This window comes from Rhinoraja longicauda, chromosome 25 (assembly GCF_053455715.1).
Source record: "Rhinoraja longicauda isolate Sanriku21f chromosome 25, sRhiLon1.1, whole genome shotgun sequence".
Classification (NCBI taxonomy): domain Eukaryota; kingdom Metazoa; phylum Chordata; class Chondrichthyes; order Rajiformes; family Arhynchobatidae; genus Rhinoraja; species Rhinoraja longicauda.
Genome location: NC_135977.1, coordinates 24602986 through 24621799, shown reverse-complemented (window position 1 = coordinate 24621799; position 18814 = coordinate 24602986). Strand labels below are relative to the sequence as shown.

The 18814-nt window shown below is 45.9% G+C and overlaps 1 protein-coding gene and 1 pseudogene across 1 annotated transcript in view; both read left to right on the top strand.

The window, feature by feature from the left end:
• Positions 1-18814, top strand: part of LOC144605978 (transmembrane protein 132C-like) — an 807862-nt gene that overhangs the window by 260724 nt on the left and 528324 nt on the right. The gene's annotated exons all lie outside the window — the stretch shown is intronic.
• Positions 7880-8418, top strand: LOC144605979 (protein FAM32A-like pseudogene; annotated as a pseudogene).

Below are 18814 nucleotides of genomic sequence, written 5' to 3'. Positions count from 1 at the left end.
AAAAATTACTGCTTTGGCACATGTTAATCTTTGTGTAGGAAGGAACTGCAGATGCTGGTTTAAACTGAAGATAGACACAGAATGCTGGAGTAACTCAGTGGGGCAGGAAGCATCTCTGGATGAGTTACTCCAGCATTTTGTGTCTATCTTCATGCTTATATTTAGTAGACACGAGAGAACATACATTAGTGCAATTTCTGGAATACAAATCAGGCTATCTTAAGGCTGTTGTACATCTTGGGCTGCTAGAAAGTTAATCGCTTGTGTGGTTAATAACATGATCCTACCGATGGACTGTGATTCATCCTCCGTGTATGTCTGTTCTGTATTTTAAGCGGCGTATCCTTGGGGTGGTTGTAGATTTGCAACAGCGGTTAAGTGTCATGTTGACAGTGTGATTATGTTAGTGCATGGATCCACTGGGAAAGCAATCATCAGTGTTTGTCCATGCACTGTGATTAGTTAATGGTTCCCATCCTTCTTTCCTCTTCAAGACCGTGGCTTAGAAAATCCGTGGAATGTGAATGTAGGGGTGGCCCCGGCATTGTAGGCATGAGTGCGAGAGCGGAAAAAAGCCATCATCATCCGCAGGGTACCCTCCGGGAATATCGCGTTTGAGTTTAGCTTGTTGCCACGCGAACCGAGGTACAGTGAAACGCTTTTGTTGCCAAAGCAGCCAATATAATCGAGGGCCACTCACACCACCGCCACTCTCTCTGCTCCCCTCTGGCAGAAGGTACGAAGACTTGAAATCAAGGACAGCTCCTCCTTCCTTGCTGTTATCAGAGTCTTGAATGTCTGGACCTCTTGCTTGCTGGCGATGAGTTTGCCGATCTTTCCATCTCACTCACCGCGAAACCTTGCGTTTTATTTTCATATTTGCAAACTTCTTCAATCACTGAGATTGCACCTCAAAATGATACGAAGAAGGAGCCTGACCCGAAACATCACCTATCCACATTCCCCAGGGCTGCTGCCTGACCCGCTGAGTTACTCCGGCATTTTGTAAGCCAGCACCTGCAGTTCCTTGTTTCTACCAAATAAAATGAACACTGTCTTCTTGTTTGCCCTTCGAGGCCAATTATCGAATCTATAAACTAAAACTCTCGTTTGTTTGTTCCTGAACTACAGCCAAAACGGTTCACGATAGCGTGACAATTTTAGGCCCACCTTCCTCATCGTCGTCCCTTTGGTGCTGATGGAAGAAGTTTCATTGAAATCGGTGTTGTATTTTTAGCTATTCACGTTTTAAAGTTTAAATCTATCTCCTAGGGAGGGAGGGGGGTGGGGGGGAGGATAAGAAGGGCTGAGGACGATGGAGTGGGGGGAGGGGGAGGGAGAGGAGGGGGAGGGAGAGGGGAGGGGGGGAGGGGGGAGGAGGGAGGAGGGAGGGGGGAGGAGAGGGTGCTGCACCAATGCAGGAGAGGTTTGGGCCCAACTGGTCCACTTGGTTTAGTCATCACTAAAGTGCACTCCTCAAAGGGCATTGCTTCCTGATCCGGTTACGTTTTTCTTCATGTGACCTTTATTTGTGACACTATGGCGAGTCTGGAGGCTCGTTCTTTGTTGAAGAAGTTTATTGCGACAGCAATGTTCGATTACAAAGTTTTCTTAACAAGATTACAGACAACCATTAAAACTAACTGTTCTCTTCGAAGACGTCTCCCAACTGACTCTTTTTCGGGCGCCAAAAGCGCACGTGACCACGCTGTCCAATCAGCGGTCTCGCTCTCTGGACCAATCCCTACGGTCGCACCCACACGTGACCTTGCTGGCCAATCTGAGGGTTCGACAACTAGGACCACTCTCTATGGTCGCTACAACACGGTTGCTGCTACAAATAGAAGCAGAAAGTAGTGAACTCCTCTGCTGAAGCTGGTTGGATTCTAACATGTCACCATTTGGATTGCTAGTGCAAAGACCATTTAGTTGTTCCAGCACAGGAGGTCTAGATACAGACGGTAGATACTGATTGGAACTACTGCATGCTTTCTCTTGGATATCACAATTGGTTTAGTTTGGTTTAGAGTTACAGCGTGGAAACAAGCCCTTCGGCCCACCGAGTCCGCACCGACCAGCGATTCCCGCACATTAACACACTCTCGGGACAATTTACACTTATACCAAGCCAATTTACCTACATACCTGTACGTCTTCGGAGTGTGGGAGGAAACCGAAGATCTCGGAGAAAGCCCACGCGGTCACGGGGAGAACGTACAAACTCCGTGCAGACGGGATCGAACTCGGGTCTTCGGTGCTGCAAGTGCTGTAAGGCAGCAACTCTACCGCAGCGCCGGAGACCCGGGTTCAATCTCGACTACGGTGGTGGAGAGGCAGGGGGAGGGGGGAGGGGGGAGGGGGGGAGAGGAGAGGGTGCTGCACCAATGCAGGAGTGGTTTGGGCCCAACCTGGTCTTGTTTCACAATAAAACACTCGATGCTTTCGGTTGCAAGATAAAGTCCAATTAAAGATTGTTCAAAGGTCTCCATTGAAGGAAATGGGAGGCCAGGACCACTCTCTAGCTGGTAAAGGGGACGGTTCAGTTGCCTGATAACAGCTGGGAAGAAACGGCCCCTGAATCTGGAGGTGTGCGTTTCTTCTATTCCCCTTGCCTGATGGGAGAGGGGAGAAGAGGGAGTGGCCGGGGTGAGATTGTTCCTTGTTCATGCTGGTGGCCTTGTCGAGGCAGCGTGAAGTGTAGATGGAGTTATTGGAAGGGAGGTTTTAGGGGATGCACTAGGAGCTGTTCCTTGTCTGAGGAGGTGCGGCAGGAAAAAGCCAGTCCAGCTCCCCAAGCACGTCTCCCCATGTAAATGATGACAGGATCAACTGCGAGAACTCTCATGAATGTGGGCAACAGAGCACTGGGGCGGCACGGTGGCGCAGCGGTAGAGTTGCTGCCTTACAGCGAATGCAGCGCCGGAGACTCAGGTTCGATCCTGACTACGGGCGCCGTCTGTACGGAGTTTGTACATTCTCCCTGTGACCTGCGTGGGTTTTCTCTGAGATCTTCGGTTTCCTCCCACACTCCAAAGACATACAGGTTTGTAGGTTAATTGGCGGGGCAAATGTTTAAAAAAATTGTCCCTAGTGGGTGTAGGATAGTGTTAATGTGCATGGATCGCTTGGCGGCGTGGACTCAGTGGGTCGAAGGGCCTGTTTCTGCGCTGTATCTCTAAATCTAAAAAAAGTCATCCTGATCAGCTGAGTTTTGACATGCAGTTTGCATGGTCGTCATTAATGTGATTGCGACCTGCTCAAATCTCACAAGCTCTTGGGAGCAATAGCAACCATATTGTGTCATGGTTTGCTGCAAATTCATCATTTTTACTGAATATATTTCAGAACTAATACGAGTTGGTGATAGTAACCCTTAACGTCCCATAATATTTCCTATTTTTATTGAATGAAAGCAATAAAATTATTTAGGGGTCTTCATAGAATGATTAGAAGACTTCATTTAAAATCAGTTAACATTAATCAAAAAAGGACACAAAATGCTGGAGTAACTCTAGCGGCACGGTGGCGCAGCGGTAGAGTTGCTGCCTTACAGCGCATACAGCACCAGAGACCCGCGTTCGATCCCGACTACGGGCGCTGTCTGTACGGAGTTTGTACTTCCTTCCCATGACCTGCGTTGGTTTTCTCCGTGATCTCCGGTTTCCTCCCACACTCCAAAGACGTACAGGTTTGTAGGTTAATTGCCTTGGTACAAGTGTAAATTATCCCTTGTGTGTGTAAGATAGTACCGGGGATCGCTGGTCAGTGCGGACTCGGTGGGCTGAAGGGCCTGTTTCCTCGCTGTATCTCTAAACTAAATTAAACTAAACTCTGCAGGTCAGGCAGCATCTCTAGAGAACATGGATAGATGATATTTCGGGTCAATACTGAAGCTGGGCCCCAACCCGAAATGTCACCTACCCATGTTCTGCAGAGATGCGGCCTGATCCGCTGAGTTACTCCAGCACTTTGTCTTTTTTTTGGTAAACCAGCATCTGCAGTTCTTTGTTTCAACAATAATCAAGAAGCAGAGGATATAGGTTTAAGGTGAGAGTGGAGAGATTTAAGAGGAATCTGATGGGCAAGTTTTTCCACATAGAGGGTGGTGGGTACATGGAACAGTGTTGACCAAAGTGTTTCACAAGTTACTGAATTCTCTTGCAAACACAACGAGACACTAGGAACCGTAGATGCTGGATCTTGAGCAAATGCTCTTAGAAAATTGGATGTCGTGAAAAGTGCTATATTAATGCAAGAAAACACAATACAACATACTGTATAGGCCTGGATAGAGTGGATGTGGAGAAGATGTTTCCACTAGTGGGAGAGTCTAGGACTAGAGGTCACAGCCTCAGAATAAAGGGACATACCTTTAGAAAGATGAGAAGGAATATATTTAATCAGAGGGTGGTGAATCTGTGGAATTCATTGCCACAGACTGCTGTGGAGGCCAAGTCAATGGATATTTTTAAGGCAGAGATTGACAGATTCTTGATTAGTATAGGTGTCAGGGGTTATGGGAGAAGGCAGGAGAATGGGGTTGAGAGGGAAAGATAGATCAGCCACAATTGAATGGCGGAGTAGACTTGACGGGCTGAATGGCCTTATTAGGCTCTTAGAACTTAAGAACTTCAAAATATAAATGTATTACCAGTCTCCACTCGAGTTCCCATGCCATGCTACCCACAACGATGCTGTTGGAAAAAGGTTATTTTTAGGTTTATTATTGTCACATGTACCGAGGTACAGTAAAATAAGAAAATAACTGCAGATGCTGGTACAAATCGAAGGTATTTATTTCACAAAATGCTGGAGTAACTCAGCAGGTCAGGCAGCATCTCAGGAGAGAAGGAATGGGTGACGTTTCGGGTCGAGACCCTTCTTCAGTCTGAAGAAGGGTCTCGACCCGAAACGTCACCCATTCCTTCTCTCCTGAGATGCTGCCTGACCTGCTGAGTTACTCCAGCATTTTGTGAGGTACAGTAGAATGTGTTTTGCATGCTATCCACACAGATCAGATATACCATACATAAATACAATCAAGTCAAACTCAAGTACAATAGATAAAGCAAAGGAGAAAGGGAAGAAACTATATTGCGCACTCCGGTATTTTTGTCTTTGCACTAGACTGTTGCACTGTGATTATACTTGTGTGACCTGATTTACTTTGATAGCACATAAATAAAAGCTTTTCACTGTGCCTTGTACATGTTCCAATAATTAAATACTCGTATTAATACTTTGATCGCAATAGGGAAATAAAGTGTTAACATGAACTGCTGCTTTTTAGACTGTTTGCTCCATATAGTTTCTCCTTTGCTTTATCTATTGTGCTTGAGTTTGACTTGATTGTATTTATGTATGGTATATCTGATCTGTGTGGATAGCATGCAAAACACATTTTACTGTACCTCACAAAATGCTGGAGTAACTCAGTGGGTCAGGCAGCATCTCAGGAGAGAAGGAATGGGTGACGTTTCGGGTCGAGACCCTTCTTCAGACTGAACTGAAGAAGGGTCTCGACCCGAAACGTCACCCATTTAACTACCTGTTAAAAAGACAATAAACACTTTCAATTATTTGACATCAATATGTGTTCGGTTCACATGAATTATGCCAGTGAGGCATAAAACTGTGTGTTTGCGTAAGTCATAACACTGAAATAAGTTTATTTTAAAATAAAGGCAATTAAGGAAATCTTTTTTTCTGAAAGAGGGTCGTGACCCGAAACGTCACCTATCCATGATCTCCAGCAATGCGGCCTGACCCGCTGAGTTACTCCAGCACTTTGTGTCTCTTATTTTCCGAAGTTTGTTCCAAAGCTGAACGCTAATTACAAATAAACGTTTTCACAGAATGTAGTTGGCAGGTTGCTTTGACGTAGGAGCCATTTTAATTACCAGCTGGGAAACTAGGAGATTATCTCCACTCAACAGTGTGACCCAGTGCCAAGCAGCTTCCAGGTGTGCTTGTGCTCCCTTTACAGTCAGCCTGTTTCATTTTAGACTTTAGAGATACAGTCTGGATAATGAAGGATGCTCACATCTGGATCGATCAACTTCCGTGCAGCAGGAAATAAATCACTGCAACCATTTGTGGTTTAAACCAGGGCCATCTTAACGCATGGGCCTGATGGGCACTTGCCCGGGGCCCCACGAGCATAGGGGCCCCATGCTGATCTGTGTATGTTAAGTGACTTGCAATAAATAAATACTACTTTAAAAATGTAGGTTCAATAAGTGTTTTTTTCGCAACATTTTCCATCCCTAAGTGCTTCTCACAGCGATCTGTTTCGCAACAATTAGCTCCCTAAGTGCTTTGCTTTTCCATCCCTAAGTGCTTCTCACAGCGATCTGTAAGTGCTTTTCGCAACAATGTTGCACCCTAAGTCCATCGCTAAGTGCTTTTCGGTAAGTGCCTTTCGCCGGCACGACAGGGGGGGGGGCTGGTAGGGAAAGGGGGAAAGAAATGCCGCAAATGCTTGTTATAATAAGAAATTCGTAGTAATTTCGTACTGTGACATCTAATCTGTATGGCTTATTGAGTATTATTGTGTTTTTCAAGCCTCGTGTATTGTTCAAATGTTTATCATGTTGATTAATTGTTGCTGTACAGCATGTTTTTAATGTTTCGACACCGATTTTGTTGGAAGTGCCAATAAAATAAATATATGTTTAATTTTATCGACCATTTACATTTTTATTCCTGTGAGTAGTTGTCGTAGGGGCCCCAGTACACTGCTTTGCCCGGGGCCCATAATGCTGTAAAGACGGCCCTGGTTTAAACCCTCCGGTTTTCTTTCCTGCGTTTTTCTCCGGAACGTCACAGAATGTACAGCATGGAAACAGGCTCTCTGTCCCACCCTGCCCACTCTGGCCCACCCTGCCCACTCTGGCCCACCCTGCCCACTCCGGCCAACATGTCCCATCTATACCAGTCTCACCTACCTGCATTTGGTTCATTTCCCTCTGCACCTGTCCTGTCCAAATGTTTTTTAAACTTTGCGATAGTACTCAGCTCAACTACCTCCTCCGGCAGCTCGTTACACACACCCACCAGCGCTTGTGTGAAAACGTTACCCCTTAGATTCCGATAAAATCTTTCCCCCTTCACCTTAATCCTATATCCTCTGGTCCTTGATTCCCCTACGCTGGGCAAAAGACTTTGTGCGTCTACCCGATCGATTCCTCTCATGATTTTGTTAACCTTATTGTAATGGCAGTTTCTATACCATCTCGAAATCCCACTTCGATAGCCATTACTTCTCGGGGATGAAATGTAGTTATAGCTTACGCACACGTCGCACCCTGATATGACAAAAACGAATCTTCCAAATTTCTTTTCTTCATTAATTGGTTTTATTAAAGTAGCACAAATCATAGAGTAATTCATCAGTTTCCGTACTTTATCAACTGTTTCTTCTTCTAACAATATCTAGAAATCTTGCCGTTATTACCGTATGGTTCTTACAAATATAACCGGTGTGAGCGTATGGTACGAGCGCGTGTGGTAAAGAACTATATGCTCACCATCCTCCGAGTCTAGACTGACCCATAACCTCTGTCGACACGCTAGTCTCCTCCCATCTAGACACTCCCCATTATGCATTGTCACACCCACAAGCAGGCAAAAAAGACATAAAATAGAAATATTAAAACATAGCCATAACACAATGACAATAACTGAATTAAGCATAAATGGCTCCTATACCTATAAACTCACCCCTCCTCCTCCTGAACTCCAAGCAATAGAGTCCTAGCCTCCTCAGCCTCTCCCTATAGCTCAGGCCCTGCCAACACCCCCGTAAATCTTCTCTGCACCCTTTCGAGCTTGACATCTTTCCTATAACACGGTGCCCAATGCTCTAAATGCGGCGAAGATGGCCGATTATGAGGCGGTGGCGCGCGGAGGTCTCCGGCTCAAAGGCGTCGCTGATCTCGGTGTCAAGAAGAAGAAAAAGAATAAGGAAATCAAGAAAATGCTGCAACAGATTACCTCAAACCAGCAGCAGCATGACGATGGGGAAGAAAACAAACGAGCAACTGTAGACAAACCAACTCTAGCACAGAAGGCATTTGACAAAATGCAGGAGAAGCGGCAAATCGAAAGGATCCTAAAGAAGGCATCGAAAACTCACAAACAGAGCGTTGAAGAATTTAACAGACACCTGGATACCCTTACGGAACATTACGATATTCCCAAAGTCAGCTGGACGAAATGAAATGAGATGCAGCTTTTGGACATCATTTTTACTAGAGTTCCTATTATTTTCACCATTCTTTGCATCTGTAGTAAATAGTTTGTCACTGTTTCTCTGCTAACGTGCATGATGGGAAGAGACCTGCATTTATCCATTGACGTCATGGTTCTTTGTAAATATAATTTCCCATGCTGTCCTTGAAATTATATGTTCTTAATAGCAGAATAACTTAATAAAAAAATGCTCTAAATGCGGCCTCACCAACATCTTATACAGCTGCAACATGGCCTCCCGACTTCTATACTCAATGCGTCTAAGAAGGAACTGCAGATGCTGGTTTACAACAGAGATAGCCACAAAGTGCCGGAGTAACTCAGCGAGTCAGGCAGCATCTCTGGAGAAAAGGAATGGGTGATTCCTTTGGGTCGAGACCCTTCTTCAGACTGAGAGTCTGAGAGGGAGGGAGAAACTGGAGGTATGAGAACAATGCATGGATGACTCAGGAAAGATGGAGCTCACAATGGTCCATTTTTGGCTGTTCTCAGTGCTCTGACGGATGAAGGCCAATGTGCCAAAAGCTTTTTTGACCCCTCTAGCTACCTGTGATACCACTTTCAATGAAGTATGCACCATCCACAGGTATAGGTGTGGAAGAGTCTGAACTCGGGAATTGTTGGTGTTTTATAGTGGTGAGCAATTTTTACATTCTCCCTTTTGAGGATTGCCCCATATTTAATTTCTAGTTGATTGGGCTTTTATAGCATCAAAATCTTAAAAATCTTTCTGAATTGCGTTTAGTGTATAGCTTATTGTGCATAAGTAAAAGTGCGGCACGGTGGCGCAGCGGTAGAGTTGCTGCCTTACAGCGCAAGAGACCCGGGTTCAATCCAGACTATGGGTGCTGTCTGTATGGAGTTTGTTTGCTCTCCCTGGGTGTTTGGTTTAGTTTAGGTTAGAGATACAGTGCCGAAACAGGCCCTTTGGCCCACTGAGTTCGTGCCTACCGGTGATCCCCGCACACTTACACTATCCAACACACATTAGGGACAATTTACAATTATACCAAGCCGATTAACCTACAAACCTGCACGTCTTTGGAGTGTGTGAGGAAACCGGAGACCCCCTGAGAAAACCCACACAGGTCATGGGGAGAACGTACAAACTCTGTACAGACAGCACCTGTAGTGGGGATCGAACCCGGGTCTTTGCCGCTGTAAGGTGGCAACTCTAGCACTGTGCCATTGTGCCACCCTTTTATTCATGCACAATAAGCAGCACTGGCCTCCTCCCTCCAAACATGTGCAGGTTTGTAGGTGCATTGGCTTCTATTAAAAAAATAGTCAATTGTCCCTGTTGTGTAGGGTAATTGCTGGTCGGCACGGACTCAGTGGGCCGAAGGGCTCGTTTCTATGCTGTGTCTCCCAAGTCTAAAAGCTTGAACGATATGTTTTTTAAATGGTTTTGAAGTAGGGAAGACTTTCTGCCCAACCTCGGGCCACCTCACTGTATTTTACAGAGTACCTTGTGCACCAGCGAAACCAAGCGTAGACTCGCCAAGCGTTTCGCCAAATGCTTGTGCTCGGACCGCCAAAGCCCACTGGATCTCCCGGTTACCAACTATCTTAACTACCCTTCCCATTCCCATTCTGAGCTTTCTGTCCTGGGCCCCCCTCCACTGTCAGAGTGAGGCCACACACAAAACTGGAGGAGCAGCGCCTCATATTCCGCTTTCAAACCAATGATACGAACATTGAATTCACCAATTTTAGGCACTTCTAACTAACTCCCACTCCCCTTTCTCTCCCACCCCGTCTCCCGTGTCCTTGACCTGGATTTACACCTATTTATCCCCTCCACCTCCATCCCTTCCTCTGGCTTCACAAACTTGCAACACTTGTCTCGCATCTATTTTGTCCAACCACCTGACCTTTGTCCAACCACCTGTTCATCAACTCCCCTGTGCCACCCCCCCCCCCCCCACCACCACCACCTGCATTCACTTATTAGCTGCCACGCTTTGTCCTGCCTGCCCCCCCACCTCTCTTCCTAGCTTTCTCCCTCTCTCCCCCACAATCAGTCGGAAGAAGGGACTCGACCTGAAGCGTCACCCACCCATGCCCACGACCTCCTCGCCCGCTGAGCGGCTCCAGCACTCTGTGTCGCCTCTTTGTTTCTACCCATCAGCACTGTTGGACACATCAGCTGCCAACGTACGCACAACTTTATCTATCAGCGGATTGAAATGAGGGATAGATGTTGGCCGGAGTTTAGACAATCACTGTCTGTTTCCTGTATCAAAAAAAACTACCAAGGGATCTATTTCATCTGCTGAAAGCAGACAAGAATTTCATTCGATGCCCTGTCCAAAAGATGGCAACTTCAAACGTACTACATCAGTGTGCCAGCTCTGATTTTCTCCCTTGGCCTTTAGTACTTGAATTCAAAGTAATCGCTGGCTTAAGTTCAACCCTTGCTTTGTGCTCCACTCCTAGTTTTCTTTCGCTGAGTGCTATTTTTATTTTCTGATGGTGTTTCAAGGTTGGACTTTTGTTTGTGAGATTTGCAGAAAGTTTTTGCACGACTCGGTGGCAATAACATCATTCATTTCATTCAAAAGTGAAATCAGCAAAATATCTGGCCCATTGTGCCTGGAGTGCACGTTGAATTGGTTGATTGAAAGTAGCAGCGTGGAAAGACAGGCCCTCGAGTCCACACTGACTATCGATCACCAGTTCACATCAGTTCTTTGTTGCCCCACTTTCCCATCTACTCCCTGCACACTAGGGGCAAAACAGGGGTGAATTAACTTGCAAACCCACACGTTTTTGAGACCATTGTGGCACCATTTATACCTCGGCAAGGCCAGCGGCATAATCAAGGACCAGTCGCACCCTGGCCACTCCCTCCTCTCCCCTCTCCCATCGGGCAAAAGGTACAGAAGTATGAAAATGCACACCTCCAGATTCAGGGACGGTTTCTTCCCAGCTGTTATCAGGCAACTGTATCATCCTACCACAACCAGAGAGCAGTGCTGAACTACTATCATATCATATCATATCATATACATACAGCCGGAAACAGGCCTTTTCGGCCCACCAAGTCCGTGCCGCCCAGCGATCCCCGTACATTAACACTATCCTACACCCACTAGGGACAATTTTTACATTTTACCCAGCCAATTAACCTACATACCTGTACGTCTTTGGAGTGTGGGAGGAAACCCACGCAGGTCACGGGGAGAACGTACAAACTCCTTACAGTGCAGCACCCGTAGTCAGGATCGAACCTGAGTCTCCGGCGCTGCATTCGCTGTAAAGCAGCAACTCTACCGCTGCGCTACCGTGCCGCCCCTATCTACCTCTTTGGTGACCCTCGGACTATCCTTCTATCCTTCGACTACCCAGGGGGTATGGGGAGAAGGTAGGAACGGGGTACTGATTGAGAATGATCAGCCATGATCACATTGAATGGTGGTGCTGGCTCGAGGGGCCGAATGGCCTACTCCTGCACCTGTTGCCTATTGTCTATCCTTGATCGTACTTTGCTGGCTTTACCTTGCACTAAACGTTATTCCCTTATCACGTATCTATACACTGTAAATGGACCGATTGTAATCACGTATTGTCTTTCTGCGGACTGGTTAGCATGCAACAAAAAAAGCTTTTTGCTGTACCTTGGTACATGTGACAATAAACTAAACTGAAGTCTGAAACTGAAACTGGGAGGAAACCAGAGCACCCGGAGGAAACCCACGTGGTCCAGGGAGAACGCCTTTTATTGATCCTGAAACAAAGATTGGCTAAAAAGAATAACTATGGTAATACGTGAAGAAAAACAAAAAAAACACTTTGTCTAGGTAATAAATAACATGTTACTTTAAAATCCTGCAGCTTTGCTCTGGTATTCTGTGGGAACTACAGACTTTATTGAGTGAGTGAATTTCAGTGACATTAATAGTGCAAGTTAAAATGTAATTTTGGCCTAAGTTTCATGTGATCTCACTTTCGCATCTACTCCCTGCACACTAGGGGGCAATTTACAGTGGGCCAATTAACCTACAAACCCCCACGTCTTTGGGATGTGGGGGGAAAACCCGTGTGGCCACAGGGAGAATTTGCAAACTCCACGCAGTCAGCGCCCAAGGTCAGGATCGAACCTGGGTCTCCGGCGCTGGGAGGCAGTTTTGCCATCTGCACCACTTGTTTGAATGTCTGGAATGGGAGCAGAATTACGCGGTGTGTGTTGTGATATTGCAGGGACTACTTTGTTGTATCACAAGGACTACTTTGTTTGCCTGTGCAGTAATGTCTATATAAGAGAATGAGGTGATTAGGTGGCCACTCTGGTTCCAGGTGGCCACGGAATAAACCGCCTGGATTTAAGCTCCAGCATTGTAACCTTTTACACACGTGTACTTGTGGTCCGTCCAGAGTCTCAACAAAGGTACAACAGATACCGGACCACGAAGTACAACAGTGTGAAGGAGGGTCCCGACCCGAATCGTCACCTATTCCTTTTCTGCAGAGGTGCTGCCTGACCCGACCCGCTGAGTTACTCCAGCTTTTTGCGTGTGGTTATCAGGTCCGATTTACAGCCATGAGCTGAAACCTGTGCTTCTGCACGCTCCTCTGTATGCAGTTAAACCTCTGCATGGATTGGAGCTGTGCATTCTTGTGTCAAGCATTGTTGCCGATGTCACCATTTAATCTTTGGAAAGTAATTTGTTAGTTGATGGTGGAAATTAACAGCTGGCAGACTGCCACACTCAACAGGCAAGCTACATCCCACTCTGCTAATCATTGACAGACAGAATCCAGATGGGATTTAAGGATAAACTAGTCATCAGGCAGAAATACTGTTACAGGATTTATTTTTTTTGAGAACAGCTTTGTACAGAAAAGCAAGCGATTGTAGCTAAGAATACAGATCTACAGCGTGAGGCAGGTCGGAATTAATTTGATTTGTGAAGCGGCGAGACCTTGGGATTTGAGCAAGGCTGCGGTAATCTCAGAGCAAGCAAAGTGTAAAAGATCTGAGGCTTACAGCTCACCTGGTGAGTGAAACATTGATCAATGAAAGAGGTTGCAGGAAGTCAACATCAGAGCAGGAATCTTTGTGTCTGGCAACCATTATTGCATTTGGAGGTGTGTATCTGTCCAATGCTGGTGCCAACATACATGTGCACTCTTGGCCTCGTACTCACCAAAGGTGCATGTGGGCACCTTGACTGACCCACCCAGTTAGACACGTGTAGCAAGCCCGAAATCCTGCGGACAGGAGGGGGGTGGGTGTCGACAGGGGGATCGCAGAACGATGAGTTGTTATTGTGCTTAAAGAGTGGTGCTCACCAGGGCGGCACGGTGGCACAGCTGGTAGAGCCGCTGCCTCACAACACCAGAGAGTGAGACCCCAGTTCGAACCTGGCCAAAGATATTAGAGGAGCAAGATGTACCACTCCGTCAAAATTGACAATAGACAATAGGTGCAGGAGGAGGCCATTCGGCCCTTCGAGCCAGCACCACCATTCAATGTGATCATGGCTGATCATTCTCAATCAGTACCCCGTTCCTGCCTTCTCCCCATACCCCCTGACTCCGCTATCCTTAAGAGCTCTATCTAGCTCTCTCTTGAAAGCATCTAGAGAATTGGCCTCCACTGCCTTCCGAAGCAGTGAATTCCACAGATTTACAACTCTCTGACTGAAAAAGTTTTTCCTCTCTTCTAAATGGCATACCCCTTATTCTTAAACTGTGGCCCCTGGCTCTGGACTCCCCCAACATTGGGAACATGTTTCCTGCCTCTAACGTGTCCAACCCCTTAATAATCTTATATTGTTATTTTTCTATTAAAATGTTCCTGCAAGTTTCTGCCTACTAAAATGGCGCCGTGACGTACTACGGTTTTTAGGGTGGAGTGGTCTATCTTGCTCTGCTCCATTATCTTTGATCCTAACCTTGGGTGGTGTCATAGAGCCATACAGCATAGAAACAGGCCCTTCGGCCATCCGAGTCCGTGCCGACCAATGATCCCTGTACACGAGCACACTATCCTGCACTCGTGGGGAAAATTTACAATCTGACCAGCTGAGATGGGGCGACTTGGTTAGTCAGGCTGAGGGGCTTGTTTCCGTGCTGCCTGGCTCTAAGATTCCACCCAGACTTTCCCCGAAGTGGGCCCACAATGCATGGCAGCCCCGCGGGAGCCATTGAAAACACTCTGCAACCCCTTCGAAACTTCACATCTTTATGCCCGACCACATGATTGATTGGGACCCCTTGTTGTCAAAGGACGGTGTGAATTTGAGTCCCGCGATATAAGGAACCTCATGGATCAGACTCGACGCACTGTCTACTCCTCCACGATGAAACAGTAGAACAGAAATTGAAAAGCAACAAATAAAATGACAGGTACTTGAAATCTGATAATCCTGAAATCTGATATTCGCAAATAGTTCAAAATTCAGGTATTAGAAGTGACTGCTGGAATATGCATTCACTGTTCCTCCTCTTGAGCAAGATCTTTAAGCAGTAAACTGAACGAACAGCAGTTTCCCCCACAGGATAAATGCCTTGAATTGTACATCAATAGACGATAGACAATAGACAATATACAATAGGTGCAGGAGGAGGCCATTCGGCCCTTCGAGCCAGCACCGCCATTCAATGTGATCATGGCTGATCATTCTCAATCAGTACCCCGTTCCTGCCTTCTCCCCATACCCCCTGACTCCGCTATCCTTAAGAGCTCTATCTAGCTCTCTCTTGAATGCATTCAGAGAATTGGCCTCCACTGCCTTCTGAGGCAGAGAATTCCACAGATTCACAACTCTCTGACTGAAAACGTTTTTCCTCATCTCAGTTCTAAATGGCCTACCCCTTATTCTTAAACTGTGGCCCCTTGTTCTGGACTCCCCCAACATTGGGAACATGTTTCTTGCCTCTAACATGTCCAACCCCTTAATAATCTGTTCCTCCAATTTGCATGTGGCCTCACTCTGACAGTGGCGGAGGACAAGGACAGAGAGGTCAGCACGGGAATGGGAAGGGGAGTTAAAGTGTTTGGCAAGCAGGTGATCTTGTCGGCCAAGGCGGACTGAGCGAAGGTGTTCAGCGAAACGATCGGCCCGTCTGCTCTTGGTCTCGCTGATATATCCTGATGTCCCCCCCCCTGTTTTATGGTGTCTAATTTTGATTTTGATTAGCAACTCTCTCGTGAAGCTCACGGGACTGTTTTATAAGCTTTATTTAAATTGGAGTTGTTATTAAGGTCTCTTGAGACGTCGGCTGCTTTTATACCGACCGGGCTTGTGGTATTCTGCCGTTGGAACTCTGTGTGGGCCAAAACAAAATCTCATTCACCCTTCAATAAATCGCCGTGCAGGTCCTCTGCTGTTAAGTTTAGTTTCTAGATTTTCATTTAGATTTAGAGATACAGCGCAGAAACCGGCCCTTTGGCCCACCGGGTCCGCGCCGCCCAGCGATCCCCGCACATTAACACTATCCTACACCCACTAGGGACAATTTTTACATTTGCCCAGCCAATTAACCTACAAACCTGTATGTCTTTGGAGTGTGGGAGGAAACAGAAGATCTCGGAGAAAACCCACGCAGGTCACGGGGAGAACGTACAAACTCCGTACAGACGGCGCCCGTAGTCGAGATCGAACCCCGGGTCTCCGGCGCTGCAAGCGCTGTAAGGCAGCAACTTTACCGCTGCGCCACCGTGACACTCATTAATGTTCATCCCATTCATACGATGGAGTATTTTGGGAGACCGGCGGGATGGTTTTGCCAGTTGTTGCAGGGAGCTGGTCATCTCCTGCCACGTGGGAACAATGTTCACAGACCCACTCCTGACTTGCGATCTGCTCGGTTACACACTTTTATTTTTAGTTTACAAATACAGCCTGGATGTTGCCGACCATCGATCACCCAGTCCCACACTAGTTCTATTGTTATCCCACTTCCACCACATCCACTCCCTGCACAGTTTTACAGAGGGACAATTAACCGACAAACCTGCGCCGTAACTTTGAGACGTGGGGGAAACCTGAGCACCCAGAGGGAACCCACGCGGCCGCAGCGAGAACGTGCAAACTCCACACGGAGAGCGCCCGTGGTCAGGATCGAACCTCCCTTCCTGGGCGCAGGGAGGCAGCAGCTCTACCGCGGCGTGACTGTGCCGAACGACTCCGTGTCAGAGTATCCCTCCTCCTATCCTCGTGGTGCACGTTGTAGAATCAGTGCTGGCCCTTCAAACCTTGAAGCTGATCCATGAATGCAATTACAGCTGGTGCTTTGCTTATCTCTATTCACCAGCCTTGTCTGCATTTCCTTTTATAGTCTTGCCTTATCAAAACCTTACAGTCTCAAATTTAACATCATTAATTGAGCATCCATCGACTGCTTTTTTGTAGAAAAGTGAGTAATCTATATACTAAAACTCTCGTTTGTTTGTTTGTTTGTTTGTTTGTTCCTGAACTACACCCAAAATGGTACACGGTAGCGCGACAATTTTAGGCCCACCTTACTCACCGTCGTCCCTTTGGTGCTAATGGAAGAAGTTTCATTACAATCGGTGTTATATTTTTTAAGTTATTCACGTTTTAAGGTTTAAATCTATCTCCTAGGGAGGGGGAGGGGAGGGGAGTGGGAGGGGGGTGGAGGGAGGGGAGGGGGAGGGAGGGAGGGAGGGAGGGGGAGGGGGAGGGAGGGGGAGGGGGAAGAGGGGGGGGAAAGGGGGATGAGGGGGGAGGGGGGAGGGGAGGGGAGGGGGGGAGGGGGGTAGGGGGGAGGGAGGGAGAGGGGAAGTGAGGGGGGGAGAGGGTGAGGGAGGGGGGGGTGGAGGAGGGAGGGGTGGGGGAAGAGGGGGGGAGAAGGGGGATGGAGGGGGAGGGGAGGGGAGGGGGAGGAGAGTGGGGGAGGAGAGGGTGCTGCACCAATGCAGGAGGGTCTTCCTTCTGTTATGTAATCTTCAATGACAACGCTATAGGCCTGCATTGTCCACTCCATACCAGTCTAAACCCTCTTCCATTCACTCTGTGAAACTTAAAAGAGATGATCTCGTACCTGACTTTACTGCAATTGCACTTGTTACAGTTTTGAGCACTCACTTTAGTTTGTTTTTAGTTTGGAGATACAGCGCGGAAACAGGCCTTTTCGGCCCACCGGGTCCGTGCCGACCTGCGATCCCCACACATTGACACCATCCTACACCCACTAGGGACAATTATTACATTTACCCAGCCAATTAACCAACATACCTGTACGTCTTTGGAGTGTGGGAGAAAATCGAGAATCAAAAGACACTTGTGTAAATCAAAAATAAATGGAGGCCTGGCTTTACCCAATTTTTTGTTTTATTTCTGGGCAGTTAATATTAAAAATATGAATTTCTGGTTGGAAGAAATAGATCATCAACCAGACTGGTTAAAAATGGAAAAGGAAGATTGTTTACCTTTTGATATTGGTTCGATATTATTTGCTACGTCTAAATTAAACAAAAAAATTTATAGGGAAAACCCTATAATATTTAGTGCTACACGAATTTGGAAACAATTAAAAAAGACATTAAAATTAGATAATTTATCACTTTTTCTTCCAATTGTGAATAATCCTTTGTTTAAGCCTTCATGGGTAGACGGGGGTTTTACACAATGGAAGGATTATGGAATTAAAAATATGGGACAACTTTATAAGGAAGGCACCTTTCTGACATTTCAGGAGTTGCAACAGACTTATGGTCTTCGTGGAAATGATTATTTCAGATATCTTCAACTTAGAGATTATGTAAAATCGAACTCCCAAAATTTTCGAATTAGAAATTCAGAAATTCTTGATGAATGTTGGAACAAACATCCTAATACAGAAAAATTAATATCTTATATATATAATATCTTATTAGACAGTGACATTCCCTCCACGGACTTATACAGACAAAAATGGGAAAAAGAATTAAACCAAGTAATTACGAAAGATACTTGGGAAGAAAGTTTGCAACATATACATCAGTGTTCACTAAACGCCAGACATTCTCTAATACAATTTAAAGTAATACATAGGTTACACTATTCAAAAACAAAACTACATAAAATTTTCCAACATATCTCACCTAAATGTGATAAATGTCAACATTTAGAAGCTACATTATTTCATATGTTCGCAAACTGTATAAAAATTAAAAAATTCTGGGTAAATATTTTTAGCATAATATCTAAAGTAACCAGCACACAATTGGACCCAGATCCAAAATTAATTATACTCGGAATATTAGAATTAAATCAAACATTTAGAACAACACAAAGAAACTTTATGGATTATAGTTTAATAACGGGAAAAAAATTAATTCTAAAATTTTGGAAAGGCCCTACGGTCCCCACAATCAAAATGTGGATTATAGAAATGACGGAGACCTTAAACGTGGAAAGAATCAGATTTTCCCTGTTGGACAAACAGGAATTATTCATTGGAATATGGTCTCCTTTTATTGATTACTTAAAGGGTCAGAATGGTTCAGCACAGGAACCTGACTAGCACTCGGACTAAAGAATGGATGAAATGCTATACTTTGAAATGTACGTATATATCTCGAATGAAGTTTTTGTTATCTTTATAA